This window comes from Microcaecilia unicolor, chromosome 13 (genome assembly GCF_901765095.1).
Source record: "Microcaecilia unicolor chromosome 13, aMicUni1.1, whole genome shotgun sequence".
In the NCBI taxonomy this organism is placed as follows: domain Eukaryota; kingdom Metazoa; phylum Chordata; class Amphibia; order Gymnophiona; family Siphonopidae; genus Microcaecilia; species Microcaecilia unicolor.
The window spans coordinates 21814353-21823744 of NC_044043.1; positions in this window are offsets into that span (position 1 = coordinate 21814353).

Below are 9392 nucleotides of genomic sequence, written 5' to 3' on the forward strand. Positions count from 1 at the left end.
TCGACGACCATCGCTCCCCACAGCGGGAGCGCAGGTAGGGACATAGAACGTGACATCCTGCTTCTAATAAAGCCCACAAGAACATAAGACCAATGGTCCATCTAGCCCAGTATCCTGTTTTCCAAACAGTGGCCAAGCCAGGTCGCAAGTACCTGGCAGAACCTGAAATTGTGGCAACACTCCATACTACAAATCCCAGGGCAAGCAGTTGCTTCCCATATCTGTCTCAATAACAGACTATAGACTTTTCCTCCAGGAATTTGTCCAAACCTTTTTTAAACCCAGATACCCTAACCGCTATTACCACATCCTCCAGCAAAGAGTTTCAGAGCTTAACTTATTTGTTGATACAAAAAATATTTCCTCCTATTTGTTTTAAAAGAATTTCCATGTAACTTTCTCACATGTCCCCTAGTCATTGTACTATTGGAATGAGTAAAAAATTGATTTACTTCTACTCGTTCTACACCACTTAGGATTTTGTAGACCTCAATCATATCTCCTCTCATCCATCTCTTTTCAAAGCTGAAGAGCCCTAACCTCTTTAGCCTTTCCTCACACAAAAGGAGTTCCATCCCCTTTATCATTTTGGTCGCTCTTTTTTGAACCTTTTCTAATTCCGCTATATCTTTTGTAAGATACGGCGACCAGAACTGAATGCAATACTCAAAGTGCAGACGCACAATGGAGCAATACAAAGGCATAATAGTATTTTTGGTCTTATTCACTATCCCTTTCATAATAATTCCTAGCATCCTGTTTACTTTTTTAGCCGCCGTCGCACACTGAGCAGAAGATTTCAGCATATTATCTACAATGACACCCAGATCTTTTTCTTGAGCGCTGACACCTAAGGTGGACCCTATAATCAGGTAACTATGGTTCGGATTATTCTTTCCAATGTGCATCACCTTGAATTTCTCCACATTAAATGACATCTGCCATTTGGACGCCCATTCCTACAATATTTTACAGTTCATCTGCACGTGTTTTAACAACCCTTTTTGTATCATCTGCAAATCTAATCACCTCACTCGTCGTACCAATTTCCATATCATTTATAAATATGTTAAATAGTACCAGTCCCAGTACAGATCCCTGCGGCACTCCATTGTTCACCCTCCTCCATTGAGAGAAATGACCATTTAACCCTACCCTCTGTTTTCTGTTCAATAACCAATTTCTAATCCATACCAGAATCCCATGACTAATTTTCTCAGGAGTCTCTCATGAGGAACTATCAAAAGCTTTCTGAAAATCTAGATACACTACATCAACCGGCTCACCTTTATCCACATGTTTATTTACGCCTTCAAAGAAATGAAGCAAATTGGTGAGTTGAGACTTCCCTCGGCTGAACCCATGTTGACCCTGTCCCATTAAATCATGTTTGTCTACATGTTCCATAATTTTATTCTTTATAATAATTTCTACTATTTTGCCGGGCACCAACGTCAGGCTTACCGGTGTATAATTTCCCAGATCACCCTTAGAACCTTTTTTAAAAATTGGTGTCACATTGGCCACCTTCCAATCTTTAGGTACTGCAGAGGATTTTAATAACAGGTTACATATTACTAACAGCAAATCAGCAGTTTCATGCTTGAGTTCTTTGAGTACCCTCAGCTGTATGCTATCCAGTCCAGTTGATTTACTACTCTTTAATTTATCAGTTTGGCTCAGTACATCTTCCAGTTTCATCGAGATTTATTTCAGTTCCTCCCATCATCACCCTTGAAAACCATAAGTACATAAGTATTGCCATACTGGGAATGACCAAAGGTCCATCAAGCCCAGCATCCTTTTTCCAACAGTGGCCAATCCAGGTCACAAATACCTGGCAATATCCCAAAAAAGTACAAAACATTTTATACTGCTTATCCCCAAAATAGTGGATTTTCCCCAAGTCCATTTAATAATGGTCTATGAACTTTTCCTTTAGGAAGCCGTCCAAACCTTTTTTAAACTCTGCTAAGCTAACCGCCTTTACCACATTCTCTGGCAATGAATTACAGAGTTTAATTACACATTGAGTGAAGAAAAATGTCCTCTGATTCATTTTAAATTTACTACATTGCAGCTTCATCGCATGCCCCCTAGTCCTAGTATTTTTGGAAAGCGTAAACAGACGCTTCACACCTTCCCGTTCAACTCCACTCATTATTTTATAGACCTCTACCCCTCAGCCGCCTTTTCTCCAAGCTGAAGAGCCCTAGCCGCTTTAGCCTTTCCTCATAGGGAAGTCGTCCCATCCCCTTTATCATTTTCGTCACCCTTCTCTGCACCTTTTCTAATTCCACTATATGTTTTTTGAGATTCGGCGACCAGAATTTAACACAATATTCGAGGTGCGGTCGCACCATGGAGCGATACAAAGGCTTTCCATTCCTTTCCTAATAATGCTCAACATTCTATTTGCTTTCTTAGCCGCAGCAGCACACTGCATAGAACGTTTCAATGTATCATCAACAACGACACCAAGATCCCTTTCTTGGTCTGTGACTCCTAACGTGGAACCTTGCATGACGTAGCTATAATTTGGGTTCCTCTTTCCCACATGCATCACTTTGCACTTGCTCACATTAAACGTCATCTGCCATTTAGACGCCCAGTCTCCCATTCTCGTAAGATCCTCTTCTAATTTTTCACAATCCTCCCGCGATTTAACTACTTTGAATAACTTTGTGTCATCAGCAAATTTAATTACCTCACTAGTTACTCCCATCTCTAGGTCATTTATAAATATGTTAAAAAGCAGCGGTCCCAGCACAGACCCCTGGGGAACCCCACTAACTACCCTTCTCCATTGAGAATGCTGACCATTTAACCCTACTCTCTATTTTCTATCTTTTAACCAGTTTTTAATCCACAATAGAACACTACCTCCTATCCCATGACTCTCCAATTTCCTCTGGAGTCTTTCATGAGGTACTTTGTCAAATGCCTCCTGAAAATCCAGATACACAATATCAACCGGCTCACCTTTATCCACATGCTTGTTCACCCCTTCAAAGAAATGTAGTAGATTGGTGAGGCAAGATTTCCCTTCACTAAATCCATGTTCACTTTGTCTCAATAATCCATTCTTTTGAATATGCTCTGTAATTTTGTTCTTAACAGTCTCTACCATTTTGCCCGGCACTGATGTCAGACTCACCGGTCTATAATTTCCCGGATCTCCTCTGGAACCTTTTTTAAAAACGGCGTTACATTGACCACCCTCCAATCTTCCGGTATCACGCTCAATTTAAGGATAAATTACATATTACTAACAATAGCTCCACAAGCTCATTTTTAAGTTCTATCAGTACTCTGGGATGAATACCATCCGGTCCAGGAGATTTGCTACTCTTCAGTTTGTAGAACTGCCCCATTACATCCTCCAGGTTTACAGAGCGTTCATTAAGTTTCTCCAACTCATCAGCTTCGAATACCATTTCTGGCAACGGTATCCCACCCAAATCTTCCTCGGTGAAGACCGAAGCAAAGAATTCATTTAATCTCTCTGCTATGGCTTTGTCTTCCCTCATCGCCCCTTTTACTCCTCGGTCATCTAGCTGTCCAACCGATTCTTTTGCCAGCTTCCTGCTTTTAATATACATTAAAAAAAAATTTACTATGTGTTTTTGCCTCCAACGCAATCTTTTTTTCAAAGTCCCTCTTAGCCTTCCTTATCAGCGCTTTGCATTTGACTTGACATTCCTTATGCTGTTTCTTATTATTTTCAGTCGATTCCTTCTTCCATTTTCTGAAGGATTTTCTTTTAGCTCTAATATCTTCCTTGACCTCACTTTTTAACCACGCCAGCTGTCGTTTGGTCTTCTGTCCTCCTTTTTTAATACGTGGAATATATTTGGCCTTAGCTTCCAGGATGGTGTTTTTTAACAGCATCCACGCCTGATGTAAATTTTTGACCCTCGCAGTCGCTCCTCTAAGTTTTTTTTCACAGTTCTTCTCATTTTATCATAGTCTCCTTTTTTAAAGCTAAACATTAACGTATTTGATTTCCTATGTATACTTACTTCAAGCTAATATCAAATCCAATCATATTATGATCACTGTTATCAAGCGGCCCCAGCACTATTACCTCCCGCACCAGATCATGCGCCCCATTATTATTGTGTTGCCCAGTTTGTTCATCCTGGCCAGGCGGACGGTGGTACACTCCTATCACTATCCTTTTCCCCTTTACACATGGAATTTCTATCCACAGTGATTCCAAGAAGTGTTTTGTTTCCTGCAGAATTTTCAATCTATTTGATTCAAGGCTCTCGTTAATATACAATGCTACCCCTCTACCAATTCGATATAATTTGTACCCCGGTATGACAGTGTCCACTGGTTATCCTCCTTCCACCAGGTCTCAGAGATGCCTATTATACCTAATTTTTCATTTAGTGCAATATATTCTAACTCTCCCATCTTATTTCTTAGGCTCCTGGCATTCGCATATAGACATTTCAAACCAGCTACTTTAACTGGTTTTAATTGATAAAAATCACCACAAACCCGAACCCAAGAAAGAAACAACAGTTAATACAAATAGGATACACTAATGCCAGATCAATTATCAGAAAAACCACTTCGATAACCGACTGGATAACGGAAGATCACCTTGACCTCCTTCTCATCAATGAAACTTGGATATATGACTCCAAAGACCAAATAATCCTAGAGCTTTGTCCACCAGGATACAAAATCACTCATTGGACGAGAGAAGGAAAAAGAGGCGGAGGTATAGCTATAATCTATAAATCCCAATTTACAATTACAACTACAGCCAAATCGATCCTCCCTCAACTCGAAATAGCCTCAGTCAGAGTTATACACCCTAACCTGCAGGATCAACTAAATATAATCCTATTTTACAGACCTCTGGCTAAGTGGCAAGAAGCACAGTTACACTTCACGGACTTCATATCAAACACTTGTCTATCATCCCAAAATATCATCATAGCAGGTGACATTAACCTCCATCTTGAAGACACAAACTCAAACAATGTACACGAATGCAAGGAATTCCTCCAACTTTGGGAGTTCCACTGGCCTAACATACAACCCACCCACAAACAAGAACACACACTGGACATCGTAACTCACAAAATTTCATCAGACGCGTACCTCACATTCAAGGACACAAAATGGACAATCACACCATGGTCAGATCACTACAAAGCAAATACTTCCCTCCTCTGGAAAACAAAAGAGACACAACAAAAACAGGAGAAAAGAACCTACACTACGAGAGGCAAAATTGACCCTCTAACATTTTGGCAACAAATATACACCGCCGAATGGACAACAACCACAGAATCACCCCAATTCTTACAAGAATGGGACAATAGATGCAGAACAGTCCTAGACAATATAGCTCCGCTCCAAACCAGAACTTCGCACAGGACTAACCCAATCCCATGGTTCAATGAAGAACTGAAAGAACTAAAAACAAAGGTCAGAAGGCTAGAAAGAGCATGGAGCAAAAAAAAAAAGACGAACACACACTTAAAGAGTGGAAACAGTTACAAAGAAAATACAAATACAGCATCAGACATACCAAAAGAACGTATTACAAAACCATAATAGGACCAGATTACAAGGACACACACAAGCTCTTTTCACTCGTAAACAATCTCCTAAACACCACACGGGTCACCTCGAATAGCACAGACACCCCATCGGCAACCAACCTAGCGAAATATTTCAATGAAAAAATTACAAAGCTCCGACGCATGATACCAAGTAATACCATTGAATATTCAACTATCCTTGAATGCCTAGACCCAATACCCGGGGAATACCCAGCTGACCGATCATGGACTAACTTTGACTTAATTTCAGTAGATGAACTCACACACTGGCTCAAAAAATATGCCAAAACTCAGTGCAAACTTGATATGTGCCCCACCAGCCTAATAAGAGCTGCACCCAAACAATTTAAAAAAGATCTCACAGACCAAGTAAACTATAGACTCTTACACAGTCTCTTCCCCCAAAAAATGGAAACATACTACTTATGCCGCTGCCAAAGGATGCCAAGAAAAGCACAATGGACTTAACCAACTACCGACCAGTCGCCTCTATCCCACTCACTACAAAGTTGATGGAAGGCACAGTGACGAAGCAGCTCACGAATTACTTGACCAAACACTCAATTCTGCACGAATCACAGTCAGGATTCCGATCGAATCACAGCACTGAAACCGTACTAGTATCCGCAATGAACTCCTTCAAAAAAACAATTGCAACCGGCAAGAACATACTTATATTACAGTTCGACATGTCCAGTGCCTTCGACATGGTGGATCATGAAATACTATTACACATACTAGAATACTTCGGAATTGGAGGCCCAGTTCTCAAATGGTTTAAAGGATTCCTCACCACTAGATCCTACCAAGTTATAACGAACAATGCCAGATCACCGCCTTGGACACCGGAATGTGGAGTCCCTCAAGGATCCCCCTTTCACCTACAATCTTCAACCTTATGATGATACCACTAGCCAAACTCTTGGCCAATCAGAACCTTAACCCCTACATATATGCCGATGATGTCACAATCCACATCCCGTTTAAGAAGGAATTTAACGAAATAACCAACGAGATCAACCAGAGCTTCCAGATCATGCACTCATGGGCGGACTCATTCAGGCTAAAGCTCAATGCCGAAAAAACCCAATGCTTAATTCTCACCTCTCAATTCAATGCAAACAATTACTCCACTATAACCACACCTTACTGCACACTTCCTATATCAGAAAATCTGAAAATTCTCGGAGTCACCATTGATCGAAACCTCACACTCGATACCCACGTGAAGAACACAACGAAAAAATATTTCAATCAATGTGGAAACTCAAAAGAATTAAACCTTTTTTCCCAAGAAACGTCTTTCGCACCCTAGTACAGTCACTAGTTATAAGCCACCTGGACTACTGCAATGCCCTGTACGCAGGATGTAAAGAAAAGACCATTAAGAAACTCCAAACAACCCAAAACACGGCAGCCAGACTCATCTTTGGAAAACCTAAATATGAAAGCGCGAAGCCTCTAAGAGAGAAACTACATTGGCTTCCGCTCAAGGAACGAAGTGAGTTCAAGATCTGCACAACCGTGCACAAAATCATTCACGCAGATGCCCCACTCTACATGCTAAACCTAGTGGACCTACCGCCCAGAAACGCCAAAAGATCAGCCCGCAAATTCCTTAATCTGAATTTCCCCAGCTGCAAAGGAGTGAAATACAAACAGGCTTATGCTACGACCTTTGTATACAAAAGCACACAGGTCTGGAATGCGCTACCCAAAACCCTGAAAACCATGAACAATCTAACCAGCTTCCGCAAAGCTCTGAAAACACACCTCTTTAACAGAGCCTACAAAAGTCACCCTCAATGATACAATTTATTCCCCAAATCACCTGAACACACCTAAAACACTTTGCACACAATTCATTCCCCAAATCATCCGAACACACCTAAAATACTCGCACAGAACCTACCCAACATCCGCCCACCTACTACCTCTTTTACATCAGCTTAGGATCAACTGTATTTAAATCATGTATCGATTTTATCATAACCTTCTACATTAGCCTATGATCAACTGTATTTAAAACATGTATTGATTTTAACATAACCTCACTCTGTAAACCACATTGAGCCTGCAAAAAGGTGGGATAATGTGGGGTACAAATGCAGTAAATAATAATAATAACTGCTTTCACCACTTGCTTCGGCACTGAGTTCCAGCTATACACTGAGTGAAAAAAAATATTTTCTCTTATTTGTTTTAAATGTGCTACTGTGTAACTTCATGGAGTGTCCCCTCGTCTTTTTCAACAGACCAGCACTTTACTCTTTGTGCAGCACACAGTCTGTATTGCTTTTTTTTTAATACTATGCTCTTCACGGAAGCCAGAAAACATTGTTGTGGATCTTTATGCTCACTGTATAAGGAAAACATGAAAGATGGGCAACCAGAAAAATTTTGTTTTATGCTGTTTCCTGTGACATTTATGGGAATTTTTGTTTTGTGTGGAGGTTCCCCATTTTGTCATCACACAAGATGATGCAAAATGAAAACGTTCTGGGCCCCTTTCCTGTGCTCCCCCCAAAATAGACATGGCCCCATCTCCCACCTCATTCCACTCCCCAGTAGATTCCCCCAGTGCCTACCTAAATCCCTGGTGGTTTATTGAGGGTCCCTTGGGGCAGGAGCAATGATGGTTAACTCCTACTCATGACCACGGCTGCATCCAAAATGGTGGCTGTCACCTTTCATCCTAGCCTTGCGCACTGCTATTATAATGTGGTAAACTTCTAAGTGTCCATTTGCAATGGTTTTGTATTACTTCACGTGGAGGGGCATAATCGAACGCGAACGCCTATCTCCATGGGCGCCTATTTCCGAAAACGGGTACGTGAAGAGGCGGGACAGACCGTATTTTCAAAAAAATGGATGTTTTTCAGCTGGGCATTTGTTTTTTTTAGCGATAATGGAAACTAAAAACGCCCAGCTCAAAAACGTCCTAATCCGAGCCATTTGGTTGTGGGAGGGGCCACGATTCGTAGTACACTCGCCCCCCTGACATGCCAGGACACCAACTGGGCACCCTAGAGGTCAGTGCGGTGGACTTCAGACAATGCTCCCACATGCTGAGCACCCAAACCCCCTCCCCCAAAACCCACTACCCACAAATGTACAACACTACCATAGCTCTTAGGGGTGAAGGGGGCACCTACCTGTGGGTACAGTGGGTTTTGGAGGCCTCCCATTTACCAGCACAAGTGTTACAGGTAGGGGGGGGTGGGCATGGGTCCACCTGGCTGAAGTGCACTGCGGTACCCACTAAAAGTGCTCCAGGGACTTGCATACACGCAGGCCTCTAGGACTGGTTGCTGCTATATAATATTGGCACACCAGTTGACACCTGAAGACTAATCTCTCCGAAAACGTCCTTTATTGGAATAAGCACGCTTACTCACAGTTAACTGCAGATCAGAGGTTGTGCCCCACTGGCAACGAGTCTCCCTGGTACTGAGATTAGCAGTAGGTCAGAGCTGGCAGATTGCTGTACAATGCCCTCTTTCAGCCCAGTGGCGTAGCCAAGGGTGGGCTTGGGTGGGCCCAGGCCCACCTACTTTGTGCTCAGGCCCACCCAGTAGCAGCACACCTATGAAGTGTCTGGCAGGGATTCCTAAGCCCCACCAGCTGAAAATTCCTGTCCTTCCTGCATACCAGCCTTCCGTCTGATGTATTCCCGCCTATGCGGAAACAAAGTTGCATCAGAGGGAAGGCTGTGGAACCAACATGAGCAGTGTGTATTATTTGCTGCTTGCTGGCAGTGAAAATCTGCTATTTAAAATGTATGGGGGGGAGGGGGATGTTTGA